At 32.9% G+C, this 18,804-nt stretch overlaps 1 long non-coding RNA gene across 1 annotated transcript in view; it reads left to right on the top strand.

The window, feature by feature from the left end:
* The first annotated feature begins 240 nt into the window (after positions 1-240).
* Positions 241-18,804, top strand: part of LOC141554311 (uncharacterized) — a 125,454-nt gene continuing 106,890 nt past the window's right edge. Inside the window, exon 1 of the long non-coding RNA XR_012485825.1 lies at positions 241-829. This is a non-coding gene — a long non-coding RNA (uncharacterized LOC141554311). The remainder of the gene's footprint in view (positions 830-18,804) is intronic.

The raw sequence follows: 18,804 nt of genomic DNA, 5'->3' as shown, positions 1-18,804 counted from the left end.
ATTATTTTTTATATAAATATATTTGGTGTGGGCACAACATGCCGGACAATCCTGTGCCATCATCTTGTATATCTCACCTCCAATGCCAAAGTTTTTCAGAAGGATCTTTAAAGAGGTCTTGTAGCTCTTCTTTTGATCTCCGAGTACTTGCCTTGTAAGAGTTCTCCATAAATTAGTCTCTTAAGCAAATGCACTTTTGGCAATCAAAGAATATGGCCAAGCTGTCAAAGTTGTGCTCTCTACAGTAGAATTTGAATGCTTGACAATTTAGCTCTAGAAAGGACTTTAATATCTATAGTACCTTATCTTGCCAGGTGATCTTCAGAATTTTCCTAAGACAGTTCACATAGAATCGATTCCACTTCCGGGCATGGAATATGTAAACTTACCCAACTAACTTACTCAGAATTTCTCCATTTGCTATAAGCAATGGTTCCACATAAGTATGACACAGTGCTGGCTGGTGAAGAACCTATTTTCTTCTTATTGTCAGTCCAAAATTAGCACAAGCAATAGAAAAGCAATCCTTATTCTGCTGCATCTTAGCCTCAGAGGCTACATTGAGTGCTTTAATCTTAAATTTGTCGTGTTCAAGTTAAATAATTTCAAGCTAATAATTTCAAGTTAGATGACTTACTATCAGTGCAATGACTGGAATGTCATTTTCTTTCTGATTAAAGGTGACTGACATCACTGCTGAAAACATCATCCTGAAAAGAAGGGAAGCCAGCACACAACTCTGTCTCACTCCATTGGTGACTAGGAAAGTGCAAGAGTATCATCCATTATTTAGATCCTGTGCAAGCATCCATCATGAAATTATTCCCAGGTATTTTATGTTATCTATAGTTATTTTAAATGGGGTAGCTTTTATTTCTTACAGTGTTTTACTGATAGGTAGGAATGCTAATGATTTATAGGGATTTATTTTATATCATGCTACTTTACTAAAATTGTTTTACCTATCATTTTAACTAAATCTCTAGGATTTTCCCAGCATGTGTTTTATCTTATTGCCCATTCTGATTTCTTCAGTTTCTTTGTTTTCTCTTGTTATTGCTAGCATTTCTAATACAATATTAAATAATATTGATAATGGGCATCCTTGTTTCATTTTCAATCTTTTTAGGAAGGCTTCTAGCCTTCACTACAAATAATGCTTGCTGATGTTTTAGGTAGATGTTTCTTATCATTTTAAGGCAAAGAATGTTTGTACCTATGTTTTTAAGTATCTGAATAGAAATGAGTATTGTATTTTGTCAAAACTTTTTTTCTACATATATTATACATATACATATACACATATGACTATATTATTTTTATTATTTATGTTATATGATAGAATCATATAATAGAATCAATTGTTAATAGTTTTCCTTACAATAAACCATCCTTGCGTTCCTGGTATAAATTCTTCATAATGTATATATAATTTTTGTGGTACATTGTTGTATTCTCCTCGCTAATATTTTGTTTAGGATTTTTGCATTCATATTCATCAGTGAAATTGATCTATAATTTCTTTGATTTTGCTTTTCCTGGTTTAGGTATAGGGATTATATTTGTTTCATTAAAGGAACTTAATGAAGTCCTGCTTTGCCTATTATTCCAAATAATTTATTTAGTACTGGAATTAATTGATCTTTAAATGTTTGGTATAATTAACTTGTAAATACATCTGATCTTAGATGCTTTTCTTTCCTTAGGAAGTTCATTTATAGCCTGTTCAATTTCCTTTTCTAAAATAAGCTTCTTTAGCTCTGTTTTCTCTTCTGTTGATCTAGGCAATTTATACTTTTGTAAGTATTCTTCTGTTTCATTTAAATTATTGAATGTATTGGCATATACTTAAGTGAAATGATTCCTAATAATTACTTTGATATCATCTTCATTAGTAGTATATTCATATTTTTCATTTTTAATGCTAATGATTTGGGGAAATCATTTGGGGCATCTAGATGGCACAGTGAATAGAGCCCTAGTCCTAAAGTCAGGAAAATCTGAATTCAAATCTGGCCTCAGACACTTAACACTTCCTAGCTATGTGACCCTGGGAAAGTCACTTAACACTAACTGCCTCAGCAAAAAAAAGAAAAAAGAATACTAATGATTTGGTTTTCTCTCTCTTTTTAAATTTAAATTAAATTAAATTTTTAAAAATTAAATTTAAATTTTAAATGAAATAAAATTAAAATTTTAAATTTTTAAATAAATTTTTAAAATTAAATAAATTAACCAATGGTTTATTTATTGTGGGTTTTTTTTTAAATAAAACCAACTTCTACTTAGATTAAGTCATGGTTTTCTTAATTAATTATATTAATCTCCCCCTTTAATTTTTAGGATTTCCAACTTGTTTAATTGAAGGTGTTTTATTATTTTTTTTCTTGTTTATTTTTTTAATTGTATACCCAATTCTTTGGCCTGCTCTTTCACCATTTTATGGAGATTTACATCAATATGTAAGCGTTTAGAGTATACATTTTCTTCTGGTTACTATTTTTATTGTATCATATAAGTTTTGGTATATTGTCTCATCATCCTCTTGAATGAAATTGTTTCTATGACTTGTTCTTTAGTTATTTTCTTTATTTAGTTCCCATTCGTTTTTAAATGTTTTTCTGTGATCCCTTATTAAATATAATTTTATTGCATTATGATCTGAAAAAGATAACTTTAATATTTCTTTTATACATTTAATTTTAAAGTTTTTATGCCCTACCATATAATTAGTAAAGGTACCATTTATAATTGAGGGAAAAAAATATATTCCTTTTTATTCACATTCACTTCTCTCCAGATAACTATCATATCTAGCTTACCTATGATTTTATTCATCTCGTTACTTCTTTTTTTGTGTGTTAGATTTATCTAATTATGAGAGAAGAAAGTTCACTTCCTCCACTCACAGTTTTGCTATTTCTACCTGTAATGCATTTAACTTTTCCTTTTAAAATTTAGCTATTATATATATATATACATATATATATGTATATATTTATATACATATATATATATATGTTCAGGAGATATTATGTCATTATTTATGATACTTTTTATCATGATATACTTTTCCTATTCATCTCTTTTAAATCTTTAGCTTAAACTTTCTTTAAGATCATGATTGATATCCCTCCTTTTTTTTGTATCAGTTGAAGCATAATACATTTATCTAACCTTTTGGGTTTTTTTATATGTATCTCTCATTTTTAAATTTGTTTCTTATAAACAATATCTTGTGGTATTCTGGTTTTTATTCCTTTCAGCTATCCATTTCCATGTAATTGCAAGTCATTAGTCCAATTTTCCTCATAATTTATCCTTTTCTCCCTTTGTACTCTTTTCCTCCTCATATATTTAATTTACTTCTATTGCCTCCCTAATCCATACTTTTTGTATCCTCACATTAAAGTTAACTTATACCCACACCTTCTATGTACTGTATCTTGATACATTCTCAAGAATTTTAAGTAAGAATTCCTCCCTTATCCTCTCCCCTTGCAAGCTTATTTCTTAATCTGCGTGCCTCCCTTTTCTTATTCCTATCCCTTTGTCATCTTATTTTTCTATGTTACTTTCATATCCTTCTAGATGTGTTATTCCCTCTCTATATTCATATATTTGCATGTTATTTACATATATTTATATTTGTATATAAATATTATATATTATTCATACATATATGCATAATACATTTACATATAATTGCATATAATGCACATTATTTCCAGTTCTGATGAGGATAAGGTTCTGGCCTTCTCAATCCTCCACCCCATCCTGCCCTCCACTATAACAAATGTTCCATTCACACATCATTTATATGAGATAGTTGCTTCATTTTACCTCTCTGCCCAATTGTGTTTTTTAGTATCATTCTATCATACTTCAAAGCTAAGCTTTTTACTTATATACACTATGATATGTTTGATAATATTCTTAAGTTAGATATTTTACTATAAATGTGTTACCTTATTAAATTCTTTATAATTAGTCTTTGATGTTTACCTTCTTATGTTTCTCCTGATTTTTGTAGGCAAAATTTTCTATTCAGTTCTAGTCCTTTCCCCAGGAAGGACCTGAAACACATATAATTTACTAAATATCTTTCCCTCCCCTCCCCTCCCCGGATTATACGCAGCTTTGCTGGGTGTGTTACTCTTAGTTTGAAAACTAGTTTTCATTTATTCTTTGGAATATTGAGATCCATGTTCTTTGGTCTTTTAATGTGGAAGCAGCTAAATCTTGGGTTATCCCAACTGTGGCTTCACAATTTTCAATTGTTTCTATTTTGTTGTAGTAGTTTCTCTTTGATCTGAGTGTTTCAAAATTTAGCTATAATGTTTCTGTGAGTTTTCATCTTTCAGGTGATGCTTCCATTTTACCTTATAGCCCTAAAACTTCAGGGCAATTTTCCTTAATAATTTCTTGAAGTGGCTATACTTTTTTTCTTCTTGATCACAGATTTCAACAATTCTTATATTGTCTCTCTTCCATTTGTTTTCCAGATCAGTAGTTTTTTAAATGAAATGTTTTGTATTCTCTTCTATATAGAAGATTTTTGTTTTTATGATATCTTGGTGTCTTATTAAGTCACAGACTTGATTCTAATTTTTAAGGAGTTTTCTTTCATAAGTTTTGTATCTTTTTTCCAATCGATTTTTTCTTAATTTTTATTTTCTTATATTATTGTTTCCTAATTTTTCCTTAGCTTCTTTTATTTGAATTTTTAAAAGTCCTTTTTAAACTCTTAGAATTCTTTTTGGACTTGTGACCATTTTAAATTTTTCTTTGAAGTAGAAATAGCTCTTTTGACTTCACTATCTTCTGCATATGAATCCAGATCTTCTCTTTCTCAATAATAGTTATCTATGATTGGATTCTTTTGTTTACTCATCTTTAGTGCCTTATTTCTTAGCTATTCACTTTTGTTTGAGTCAGGTTCTAGTCCCAAGGTGTAAGAAATGTCTCAAGCTTCAAATTTTTTATGGTGCTGTTTTCTGAACACTTATTTGTGATTGGGGAATGGGGAGAGGTCTAATCTCAAGTACTCCTCTTGCCCCTGATCCTTGACCAGAGCCCCCCAAAACACTGCCACCAAAAACACTTTTATTTTCTATGGTTCCTGCAGTGGCTGCAAACTTTAACTCACCCCTCTGCCCTGGAACCAAAAGTCTCTTAGTATGTGACCACAGTCAGTAGGCCTCTCTCTTTTCCTCTAAAAAGAGTTTTTCAAGATTTTTGGAGATCATTCCAACAATCAACTCACATCTGTGTCCTCTTTCAAAGGCTTTATAAGGATAAATTCCTAAGTATTAGATATATCAGCTTCTTGTAGAGGAATGGTAACCGTTTGAGTACTTTGTGATTTTTTTATGTTTAGCTTTTTATGATTCTCTTGAATCTTGTGTTTGTCAAAATTTTTATTTAGCTCTGGTCTTTCCATCAGGAATGCTAGAAAGTCATCTATTTCACTAAGTATTCATCCCCTTGAAGAATTATACTTGGTTTTGCTGAGTAGGTGATTTTGTTTGTAATTCTATTTTACCTTCCCAAGTATGTTCCGAAAGCTCTATTCCTTTAATTCGGAAGTCACTAAATCTTGTGTAATCCTAACTGTGGCTTCATTATATTTGAATTGTTGGATTTGTTTTTTTGGATGTTTACGTTTGTTTTCTGGATGCTTGAAATATTTTCTCCTTAATATGGGAGCCCTGGCATTTGGCTTAAGAGTTTTCAATTTGAGATTTTTTTTTCAGGAGGTGATCAGTGGATTTTTTCAATTTCTATTTTACCCTCTGAATCTAAAATACGAGGGAAGTTTTACTGTATATTTCTTAAAATCCTAGGCTTTCTCTTTCATCTTGGATTTCAGGTAATTCCATAATTCATAAATTATTCTCTCAATTTATTTTCTTGATCACTTGTTTTTCTGATGAGTTTTTAATAGCTTTATTTTTCCAAATCATACAAAGATAGTTTTCAACCATCTTCTTTGCCAAAACTTGTATTCTAAATATTTCTCCTTTTCCTCCTGTCTCTTCCCCTAGAGAGCAAGCAATCCAATATAAACATGTACAATTGAGATGTTTTTAATACTTTCTTGAACTGTGAACATTTGTGACCATAACTCTATGTAGTCCACAATTCTTTTATCTCAAGATTTGTTTTCCAGACCAGTTTTTTTCTAAAGATGTTTTCATATTTTCTTCTAGTTTTTCATTCTTTTGAAAATCAAAGCTTTATTGCTTTTTGATGTTTCATGGGATCATTAGCTTTCACTTGCTCAATTAAAAAAAATTTTACTCTACATTTCATAATAAAATTTACTCTACATTTATTTCATGAAAAGTTTTTATATCTTATGTAATCAAATTTGGGCATATTTCATTTGCAATCACTTCTATCCATTTTATGTATGAAACCATTATTCTAGGCAAGATTTTTTTATTTAACATATTGTTTTTCCCAATTACTTCTAAAAACAATTTTTACATTTTTAAAAATTTTGAGTTCCAAATTCTTTCCTTTTCTCTTCTCCCCCCTTCATTGAGAAGGCAAGCAATTTGACATTGGTTATACATAGTCATGCAAAACACATTATGTCATTCTGTGAAAGAAAGCACAAACAAAATAAGAAAAAGTGAAGAATTTTTTTTTAATTTCATTCAGGCTCTACCAGTTCTTTCTCTGAAATTGGACAGCATCTTTCATCATAAGACAGAATTGTCTTGAATGAATGTATTGCTGAAAATAGCTAAGTTATTCATAGTAGACCATCATACAATATTGTGTACAATGTTTTCCTGGTTCTTCTTATTGCACTTTATATCATTCATGTCTTTCCATGTTTTTTTCTGAGAATTTTGCTCATCGTTTCTTAAAACACAATAGTATTCTATCACAATCACATACAACAGTTCATTCAGTCATTCCCCAGTTGATGGACATTCCTTCCATTTCTGATTCTTTGCCACCAGTAAAAAAGCTGCTATATTTTTGTACACATAGGTCCTTTTTCCTTTTTTTTATCCTTTTGTAATACAAACCTAGTAATGGTATTGCTTGGTCAAAGGGTATGCATAGTTTTCTAGCTCATTGGGCATAATTTTAAATTGTTTTCCAGAATGGTTGAATTCCTCTACAACTTCACTAATAGTACATCAATGTTTTAATTTTCCCACATTCCCTCCAACATTTGTCCTTTTCCTTTTCTGACAACCTGACAGATGTGAGGAAGTAGTTCAGAACTGTTTTAATTTGTATTTCTCTCATCAGTAGTGATTTGGAGCATTTTTTCATGTGATAATCCTATTACTTTATCTGAAAGTTATCTCTTCATATACTTTTACCATTTATCAATTGAGAAATAGTTTTTATTTCTATAAATGTGACTTTTCTATATGTTTGAGAAATGAATTAGAGAAACTCAATGTAAAAAAAATTTTTTTTCACAATAATGATTACCAACTATATCTTTCCCTCCATCCCATTTCCTTTTGCTTTTGCTTTTTATTTTCCCCAAACTACCTCCCTATTATTAATTCCACCTCTCATCCCATTTGCTTCCTAATTTCCTCTATAGGACGACAGATTTCTACATCCAACTGAATGTGTCTATTATTCCCTCTTAGAGACTATTCCAATGAGAGTAATATTCCTGTGCTTTAGACCTCCATTTTCACCTCTGATATGAAATCTCTTTCAGGTCTCTTTCATGTCAGATAATTTATTCAATTCTACTTCTCCTTTTCCTCTTCTCTCAATATATTTTTCTCATCCCTTCATTTTATTTTTTTAAGATCATCATACTATCACATTCAACTCATACCTCTGCTTATTGTCTACATACACTTTTTCTAATTGCTCAAATAATGAGAAAAAATTTAGGAGTTATATTTTCCTGTGTAGCAGTATAGTTTGGCCTTATTGAATCCCTTATTTCTCTTTCATATTTACCTCTCTATGCTTCTCTTGCATCTTGTATTTGAAAGCCAGATTTTCTATTCAGCTCTGGTCTTTTCCTCAGGAATACTTGAAAGTCCTCAAATATCTTATTCTAAGTCCTTTGATCATTCAATGAAGAAGCTGCTAAGTTTTATGTTATCCTGACAAGTGACTCCAAACTATTTCAATTGTTTCTTTCTGGCTGCTTGCAGTTATTTTCTCCTTGACCTGGGAGTTCTGAAATTTGACTATAAAGTTCTTGGGAGTTTTCATTCAGGGATCTATTGTAAGAGGTGTTTGTGGATTCTTTCAATTTCTTTTTTAGCCTCTGCTTCTAGAATATCAGGGTAGTGATGTGTAAACTCTTTTTTTTGGACATTGACTTTCAGGTAGTCCAATAAATCTTCAATTATCTCTCCTAGATCTGTTTTCCAAGTCAATTGTTTTTCCAATGAGAAATTTCATTATTTTCTTCTATTTTTTTTCTTTGATTTTGATTGTTTATATCTCATAAAGTCATTAGCTTCCACTTGCACAATTCTAACTTCTAAGGAATTGTATTCTTCAATGAGCTTTTGTACCTCCTTTAATATTTAGTCCATTCTACTTCTTAAGGAGTGTTTTTCTTAAATGAATTTTTATGCCTCTCTTTTCCATTTGGCCAGTTCTGCTTTTCTCTTCATTGTATTTTTCTGCTTTTTTTTTTACTATTTGGCCTAGTCTATTTTTTAAGATGGTATTTTCTTCAGCATTTTTTTTTTTTTGTAAATTCTTTACCAAGTTGATTTTTTTATGATTTTCGTCCATCATTCTCATTATTCATCCCAATTTTTTCTCTTTTATTTTCAAAATCCTTTTTGAATTTTTTTCCATGATCTGAAAATAATTCATATTTTTTCTTTGTGACTTTGGAAACTAAGAATTTTGACTTTGTTGTCTTCTGGGTTATATTTTGATCTTTATCACATGGTAACTTTCTATGATCAGAATTTTTTCTCTTTGTCGATTTTCCAATTTTTCCTTTTTATTTTTAACCACATGCCAAATTGAAACTTTGCTCCCCAAGAGGAAGACGCACAGTCCCAATCTTCAGGCTTTTTGTGTAACTATTTTCAAAGATATTCCTGGAGCCTTTTAGTTTCTGGTTCTTCAAGGTGGTATGAACTTTGTTTACCACTCTCTTGTATTGTAAATGGATTTGTGATTGACCACAAGTACTCTTTTCAACTCTCCAACTGTGGCCAGAGTCCCTGCTCCCCTGCCAGGCACAAGCTCTAATGTGCTAATGCTTCTCCATGCAATGGTACTAAGACACAGAACTGTGATGGAGATGCAAGTATAAGCAATGCAAGAGAGTCCCACCCCTGGTGCCAGCAAAGAGATCCCTGTAAATCTCTTTCTGAACCATTGCCTGATCCCCTTTCCATTTGTGGACAGAGAAGTCTGGAAATTACCACTACTGCCACTGATTCAGTTGCCCCAAGGTCTGTTTTTCATTTATTGGGGTTCCATCTTTACTAGCACAATCTGTGCAAGACCATACTCCTCTCTCACTCTTGTGCAACAGACTGTTCCTGCTGATCTTCTACATTTTCTTAGAAAATTGTTTCACTATCTTTTTCTGTGTTCTGCCACTCTAAAATTTGTTTAGAGTTGTTATTTGAAGATATTTGGAGGGGGTGTGTCTATTCTGCTTCTTCAGATTATTTTCTTCCCTGAGTTTTCCTTTTGACTAATTTTGCTTTTAAGGAGTTCTTCTCTGTGGATATATATATTTTTTGTCTCTTTTAACATTAGGATAATTGTTTTTTAAGTTATTTCCTTCATTATTTTTGGTTCCTCTTTTTTTTTCATTTCCTTTCCCAATTTTTTTTCTCTACTACTCAACTCTTTCTTTTAACACTTCTAGGAATTCTTTCTGGGCTTAGGTACAATTAGCATTTTTCTTTGAAGCTTCTTTGGTAGTTGTTTTTATACTGTTATGGTTTTTTTTTCTCACTCTTTGCTTCCCTGCCCATTCCTCCTGCCTTATTTCTTTATAGATTTTGGAGGATGTATTACCTTTCATGGTATATATGTAGTGTTGCCCATATAACTTATTGAGTTTTCAGAACTATGAAGCTTCCTCCCCCATCTAATGCCTCTGTGTCTGTTCTTCCTCTATACCTCATTTGTTTAGCATAATTATTATTACCTTAACTCTGTCCCAATCTTTCTCTTGAGCAGTTCTATTATTGATGTCAATCTTAAACATATGGTATACATTTCCCATGCTAAAAAAATAATTTGTCCATGTTGAGTTCCTTGAAATTGATCTTTGATACTGGCTCTTATGTGTTAAATTTTTTGGACTTGGTTAATAGAAAGTCCTGAAAATCTGCAGGTCCATTTTCTTCTCATTTGATATAATTTTGCTGGATATATTTTTGGTCACAGGCCTAGTTCTTTTGATTCTTGGCAGATATTTATCAGTACCTGTGTCTTTTATTGTAGCTGCTAAGTCTTGTCAAATTCTGATTATAACAGCTCCAGTGTATTTGAATTTTTTTTCTTGTTTCTTGCAAAATTTTCTCTTTGATCTGAGAGTTTTGAAATTTAGGCAATAATGTTCCTATGTGTTTTCCACAAAGGATCTAATTAAGGTGGTAATTAGTGGATTTTTTTCTATTTCTACTTTCTCCTCATGTTCTATCACTCCAGGATAATTTTCTTGGATTATTTCTTGTATTATTGTGCATAGGTTCTTTTTTTTTTTTTTTTTTTTTTTGGTTACAACTTTTAGGCAGTTCAATTATTCTTATATTTTCTCTTCTTGATCTCTTCTCCAGATCTGCTGTTTTTCTTATGTTTCACATTCTGTTCTATTTTCTCATTCTTTATCATCTGTTTTGTCATTTCTTAGTCTCTCATAGTTTCACTGGTTTTCCCTTGCTTAATTCTAATTTTCAAAGATTTTATATTTTCTTTTCTACTTGGTTAACTTTTTTTTAAATCTTGTTTTTCATGTCTCTCATTTGAATTCTAAATTTTTTTTGAGCTCTACTATAAATTCTCTCTGGGCAGGGAGCCATTTCACATTACTCTTTGGGTAGAAGCTTTTTTTAACTCGTCTGATCTTCCCTATTCCCATAATATGTTTCTAAGTTATGGTTCTTTCTTCTTTTCCAGCTCATTTTCTTTTTTTTTTTTTTTTTAAAGAAGAGGTATTAGTATAAGCACCTCCAGTCCTGGCGTAGAGGGGATGGTGTCTCTGACTTCACTTCAGCACTCCTTTCTGATCAGGAACCCCAATCAGGAACTTCACCCTCCTGTAAGTGCCCCTAGCCAGCAGGTCCCTGCCCCCCTTCCTCTTCACTCACAGGTGTTGGTTCCTTTTTGCACAGGGCAAAGCTGGGCCTGGCGTTCCCAATCAGCCAAGTCTTTTTCACTCAGTCTTTTTGGACTTATACATGGATTCCATAAGCTGTCTGGGAGGCCAGACTTTCTATGATTCCTGCTGAGGCTCCAGCCATACCAACTCACCCCAGAGCTCCCCACTTGGTATTTCTGGGGGCTAGCCTGGAGGTGTTTGCCCTTCACAGGGGTTAATCCCCAGCCCAGGGACTTTTTTTTCAGATTTTCTCCAGTAGATCCCTGTTCTTCCCCAAGTCTTCTTGACTTTTTAACAATCTATTTTTTGCCCTGAGACACAAACTTGATCTATTTATGGGGGAAATCTGGAGAGCTTGAAATTTACCAACCTATTTCCCAGAATCCTTCCCTACATCATTATATTTTTTCTGAATTTACTTCTTGATCTTCCCTGCTACCTTAGTAGCTTTTTATGTTTAAATTCTTTTTGTTGTTGTTGTTGTTGTTGTTGTTTATTCCTTTTTCCTTCCCATTTCCTGATAGAACTTTATGGTAAAGTTGAACTTTGCTTACCTAAGGTTGGAGAAGCACTGGGTCAAGTTTCAGACTTTTTTGTGCTGCTGTTTTCAGAGCTAGTTCTGGAGATCTGCAAGTTTTTTGGTGCTTCCAAGGTAGTGTGATCCTGGAAGAGATATGGTCCCTACCCTCATGATCTGTGGTCCAGTATTTATTCGGGAAGTGCAACCACAAGCCCTAGTGCTTCTCGTTGCCTTGGAACTGTAACTAAAGTCCCTTCTCTTTTGTGCCCTAAAATTATGATCCAGAATTATGTATGGGCAAAAAAATTGCCCATCAACACCAGCTGTACCCAGCGCTAGCAAAAGTGTGCTCTCTAATCTTTCTCTGACCTGTTGCCTGACCACCTAACTGTCTCTAAGTTGAGAGTTCCAGAAGCTACTGCTGCTACTATGGTTACTAATGCCCAAATAGGCTCTGAGCAGGCCTCTGTTTTATTTAATTCCATAGACTTTTTTTTGACATCTTTTAAGTTTTGTTAGTCCAGCCCCTGACTTTTTGTTGACTTTGCCACTCTAAAATTTGATTTGAGGCTTTATTTTCAAATTATTTGGAAGGAATTCTGCCCCTGAACTGTTTTAATATTTTGTGATGCCTTTTGGAGTCATTAGCTTTGATTTGATTAATTCTAATTTTTAAGGGAGTTATTTTCTTCAAGGTATTTTATGTTCTGTTCCAAGATAATTCTCTTTTCAAATCTTTCATAATAGCTTTTAGTTTTTTTCTGAATTTTGTCTTTTACCACTCTTGTTTGGTTTTTTAAATTATGTTGGGTTTTTTTTTTTTTTAGTTTAATTCTTCTAAAATAATTCTGGTTGGACTTGTGGACAAGCCACAGTTTATTTTGTCTTTCCTTGGTGATATTTTTGTGCCATTCTCTTCTGTGTTTCTGTCTTAGGCTTTTCTATCAATAGCTCTTAATGAAGGGATCCTTTCCCCCCGTTCTTCCATTCTTCTTGGACTTTTTGTTCATGCCCTGTTCTGTATATTTTTCAGGGGCATATCTGATTGGAGCTTCTGCCCTCTTATATCTGTTTACTACTTTCTCAGCTTAGACTATGGTCCTGCAAGCTTTCAATAGTCCCAAAGTGAAGTAATCTGGAGCAGCATACTCACTATTCTTCTATCTAATCTCTGAGGGTTCCTGACTCTAGTTTGAGTTTGTCTGTTGGCTTGTCCTCAGTTAGGAATTTCAGTAGATTGCTGCTGGACACAGTCGCTATCTTTCCTTTGGGAAGTTCTGCAGGTTCAGGGTGATTGAATTGCAGTTTCCTTTTGGTCTGGGACTTCTGACCCAGTTACTCCACTACAAGATATCCCCTCAGGCTGTAGGCTGGAAAAGACTCTTCTTTTTTCCTGGAATCTGAGCCACATGCCTACCATCTGTTTCTGTAACTTGTTCCTTGCTCAGTATGGAGGTAGGGCTCTCCTGGCAAATGCTCTCCACCCTGGATCTATAATTCAGAAAGAGATAATGAGTAATGGAATTGCCCAGCTGGCAAAACTGTCCGGTTAGGGATGATTGTCTCTAGGTGATAAGCTATATTTCAAATAGCTGCATTTACCAAAGGCATATCATTTATGTCTTTTGCTGTACCATTTGCAATATGGTGAATTGGTCATCATAGAATGAATAAACTCTTGTGTCTGTTTCCAATATATTGATACATGAGTATAAAGTCCCCTCAATAAAAAGCCAATTTGAGGGTGCTATTTCCTGGTATGTATTTTTTTAACCTTGTGTGATATATAAATATCAATTTATTTTCTTGACTTACATGTCTTCATTACAAAGGGTAAAAATGATCAAATAATATCCTCCAGATAGTAAGATAATAGTGCTAGCATATGAAAGCTCTTTTAAAATTTCTCTTCTTCATTTTTTGTAACTATTCATCCATTTCACTTAGAATATCAGACTTATTGGCAGACAATTGGGCAAAATAGCTCCTAATTATTGCTTTGATTTTCTCTTTATTGGTGGTAAGTTCACTTTTTAATTTTTGATACTGACAATTTGGCTTTCTTTTTTCCTTTTCCTAATGAAGTTAACCAACACCTTTTTTATTAATGTTCATTTGCTTCATTGTTGATTGCACCTTCATGCACTTAAAATTCTGTTCATATTTGGAGATTCTTTGTGTTGCAAGATAACTGGCTACTTAAATAGGTCTCTGATTTCATCAGTGTGTCACATATAATAATGTAATTGCAACTGATCCCGTGTGATTTTTGTCTATGTATCACTACAGATCCTTCCCAGGAGGTTCTCCTAGTAGATAGGAGATTTGGGGAGGGGAGGGGAAATACTTCTTCTCTAGATATCTTTACATTACATGTTTGATGGGCTATCTATCTATTTACTCCTCTCTCAGAAAACAACTGAGCCACCTACTTTTATGATCATACATCTCTTTTATGTTACTCCTATTGTTTTTAATATGCTGCAGTCTATTTCTACCCTGCATGCATTTTTCCCTTGCCCTTTGAGTGACCCACAATTTAAATTCTTCAGAGACTGTAGTATTACACAGTTTGCAGTCATATAGCATCACCTGGGGGGGCGGAAATTAGAGTTAAAACATGCCATTATTTCAGAAAGAATTTTAAGGAGAGGATCAAAGCATCTGTAATTAGAGAATTATAGAATTCTGAAAATCATGCTGTAGACTTTCAGTACTTTCAGTATCGGGTCTTATAAAAGAGATAGTTTATGAGTATTATAACAAAGACAGTAATCCAAGAATTTTTTAATCTTATTAGAGAAAACACATAGTTAAAAATTAATTTTTTCACTTAATTTAAAAAAAAAGAGTTCTACCATAAATAGCAGGGCATATACTTGGTTAAGAGTTAGAGAATTTGTGTTCAGATCCTATTTATTTGATCAACTGAGAATATTTCATAAGACCACTGGCCCTCAATTTCTACATTTTCAAATTGGATGAGTTGGACCAAATAGTCTCTAAGGTATAGTCTGACTCCAAATCCTTCCACCCTAAAAATAAATAAAGAATAAAAATTTTGATGACAAATATGGAAATATTTGATTATACATGTACAACCTAAATCAGATTGCTTGCTGTCTTGAAAAGAAGAGGAGGTACAGGGGAGGGGGAAATTTTGGAACTCAAAATCTTAAAAAAATGAATGTTGAAAACTATCTTTACATGTAATTGGAAAAATTAAGTACTTTTGAGAAAAGAAAAAAGAATAAAAATGTTAACATAGTCTTAAGAATATGTTCAAAATTCCATTTAACAGACATTAAGTGCTTATTGTATTCAAGGCAGCATGATAAGTATAGAGAGTAAAAGTAGTAAGTGGTCATAGATCTTTTCAAATTTCTGTTAAATTTATCTCTTCCTATTCTGAAAGAGTCACTTAAAAAAATTCTATGGTTTCTATTGAGGAGATGTGTAGTATACATATGTGATAGATGAGCACAAGAAGAACATTTTTCACTTCTATGAAAAATCTATTTTAACTAAATGTGATGATGAAAAACACAGAATATGACACAGAATATTTGTGTTCAATGTTAATAGATGTCATTTCCAATTCAATACAGTATATTCCAAAAAGTCTTAGTGCAATTTTAAGCTTTAATAACTTCAGAATGACTAGTTTCTTAAACTTATCCCAAAAATCCAGCATTTGAGAAGTTTTAAAAATATTTTAAAATACTTGTTTCTGATTAAAATTCAGTATCACCATCATTTTGTACTATACATTGTTCTAGTTGATTTTAAAACTTTGTAAAAAAAAAAACTTTCTGCTGCTCAGTGACTTGAAAGGATGACATTTGTAATTCTATTCTTAAGATCATCATCATAATTATTATTAGGCTTTGGCACATATATGAAAGTTTTTGATATTATCTCACAAGAAAAAGTCTCATGGATATAGATCAGGTGACAGCATGGACTAAACAAGAGAATTTCCCCCAATGCTCTGAGAGTATCATCCAGAAACTGTTGCATGCAGAATATGTAATGACATGTTATTCCATGCTGTTAAAATTAAAAACATTATTCAAAATCACAAAACTGAAAGAGCATAAACGAAATTCAAATAATTAATGTTTGTAGTGATGCTTTTGTAAGTCTCTAGCATATATACTAATGAAGTTTTTAAAGCTTAAAAGTACACTAAGATTTTTGGGACACCCTGCGTAAAAATGGGGATTCTTAGAGTTACACTTATATGTTCAATTAGATAAAGCAGCCAATAGTAAGTAAGTACCTCAATTATGCATTTATATTTGTATAAAAGGAAGCACAGGAAACAAATTGCTGCCCCCCATTTTGGAGGAAATGAAACGTGATTAGACAGCAATTCATCTGGAAAAGGTCTCCATTGTTGAGCAGACTGTGAGCTCAAAAGGAGTTAATAATATGATATGGCATCCAAAAAAAGCTAATGCAATCGGGCTGTCTTAGGAGAGACATAGCTTCCAAGAAGGAGGAGCTGTAAGTCTCACTAGAGTCCTCCCTAGTTGAATGATATGTGAGGAATTATGTTAAATTCTATGTACCACATCTTGGAAAGAAAATTGTTACACTGGAGAGTATCCAGATTAGGGTAACCATGATGATGAAGCATCTAGACCATATAAAGACTTATTGAAGGAAATCAGAATATTTAACACAGAGAAGAGAAACCTCCAGGGGAATATGATTAGTTGTCTTCAAGTATTTGAAAGACCATCATGGAATAAAGTGATTAAATTTGTTCTGTTTGTCTCCAGACAGCAGGACTGGAAACCTTGGTGGAAAATGCAAAGAAATAAGGATAGGCCTGAAGTAAGAAAATTCCCTAACAATGAAAGCATTCTAAAGTACAGTAGGGATTCTTTTCTGTGGGGGATATTACTCTAGGATGCTAAGATTCCTTCCAACTCAGAAATTCTGGATGATTTAGTAGAAATAAGCCACAAGAATTTTCAGTGTCTTCTTTCCTTTTATATATTCAGAAAATACCTGTGAATAGTTGTCTGAAATTAACTCCATCATGGACAGAAAAATGAAAAGCCCAATTAAAGTAGGGAATGATGCAGTCTTAAAGGTCGGAAGATATTTGTCTACTGTTAAATACTAGGATATTTTTTAAAATTCTTGGATTTTGGCAAGTTTCTATCATTTTGAGAAACCAATATAACAGGAGAAATTCCTAAGGATTTAAAGAGGGAAAATTGTATTTTCAGTTTTTTGAAAAGGGGGAAGGGAAATAACACAGGAAACTAGATCCTTTTTGCATCATTACCTGAGAAAATTCTAAAACAAATCATCCAGAAATAAATGTGCTATCCCCAAAGACCAAAAGATGTTACATAGCAATCATCATGGCTTTCTATTGAGCAATTCATACCAAACCAATTTAAATTCTTCTATGATAATGACAGGCCACATAGATAAGCGAGAAGCAATAGATGTGATCTATTTTTCAATAAGAGTCTTAATTCAGTCCCATTGTCAGAAATGTCATTTTCCCATCACTGGTGTCAGAGAAATGCCCTTTGGCTTTGGGATTTCCACTCCTTGAAGCTTTATCCAAAAGCCACACCCACTAGGAAATTCTAATTAGGAAAATGAGTGGTTAATCACTTAGAAGCTGGACTTGAAGGCCCTGGTTAGCAACAAAGGAAGAAAAAAATTTAAGGCAGCATAAACTGAGGCTTTATCTTCTATTAGAAGCAATTTAGCCTTTTCCTCCAAGAACTCCTCTGATCTGAACTAGCTGAGACAGCTTATTGCAGAAAAGGAACTTTGTAATTTCAAAACTGGAACAGTGAGAGAGGACTGTTTGAGCCATTTGATTGTCTGTATGCTTTCAGTGTCCGAAGGAGGTCCCATTTCAAATTCGTTTGTACAGGTTTGAATGTTTTCCTTTGGATCAAGCATCTGAAAGTATCAGGGAAATGTATTTTGACTTCCTATTCCTACAACAGTGGGAAAGAGAATCAGTTTGTGTTTTTCTATTGTCTATGAGAAGTACTTGGGCAAAGAGCCTGGCCATTTGGTTGCTAGGAGAAACAACTATTGATAAAAACTAGTTCCAGAATAAGTTAATTAGGCTCTTGTCTGAGACTGAATATGAGTCTCCTAGGAGATCTTTTCTCTTATTTCCTGTTTTTGCTCTCAACAACCAACACTTAGGGAAGGAGACAGTACCCTCACATTCACAAGACATTGTGAATAAAAAGATGAAAAAAATGTCCCTAGTTAAGTGGGTGACCCAATTGGTCAATGAGAAGATACATGGAATATAAAAGTAGATTGTCATATTGCTGTAACACATGCATAAAAAAAATCATCAAAGACATAGATGATTGGAAAAGAATACAAATTAGACTTATGGCAAAGAAACTGCCCCTATCAATGTAATAATGAATTAACCAGCACACCCAAAGATTATTTCATATCCAGTTTTGTGGGACAGTATTGTCTGCAAAAACAAGAGATTCTCGGAGTACGAAAAAGCAAAAAGGGGTTTATTAGGATCTCATGAGAAAGGGCATCTCCCATCTGACAGTGGAGGGGAGTGCAAAGCATAAACTGCAAAACACCAAATTAAAGAGCTGAACAGAAGCCTCCAAAGGTGCATTCCCCTTCTCCCCTCAGGGTGGCCTTTTCTCCCATTGTCTGGGGGAATCCAGGTTTACATTGTAATGTAATGGAACTATAACCCCAAAACAAAAGAATACAAGTCAGTCATCATAAACTTTTTTTTTTTTTTTTACTAATTTATTCCTTTTATTCCTATCCAGTGATTTAGGCATTGCCCAGTCAAAATTATTAACTGTCAAAGAGCCACATTAAGAGCCATTTGTCTAAGTAAAGGAGCATACATTATGGACAGAATGCTGGATTTCCAGTGTAAGGACTTTTTTTATTATTAATTTTTATAACATTTTCTTTGACAGTACATATG

The sequence above is a fragment of the Sminthopsis crassicaudata genome, chromosome 2, assembly GCF_048593235.1.
Source record: "Sminthopsis crassicaudata isolate SCR6 chromosome 2, ASM4859323v1, whole genome shotgun sequence".
Classification (NCBI taxonomy): Eukaryota; Metazoa; Chordata; class Mammalia; order Dasyuromorphia; family Dasyuridae; genus Sminthopsis; species Sminthopsis crassicaudata.
This window is presented reverse-complemented; position numbering and strand designations above follow the sequence as displayed.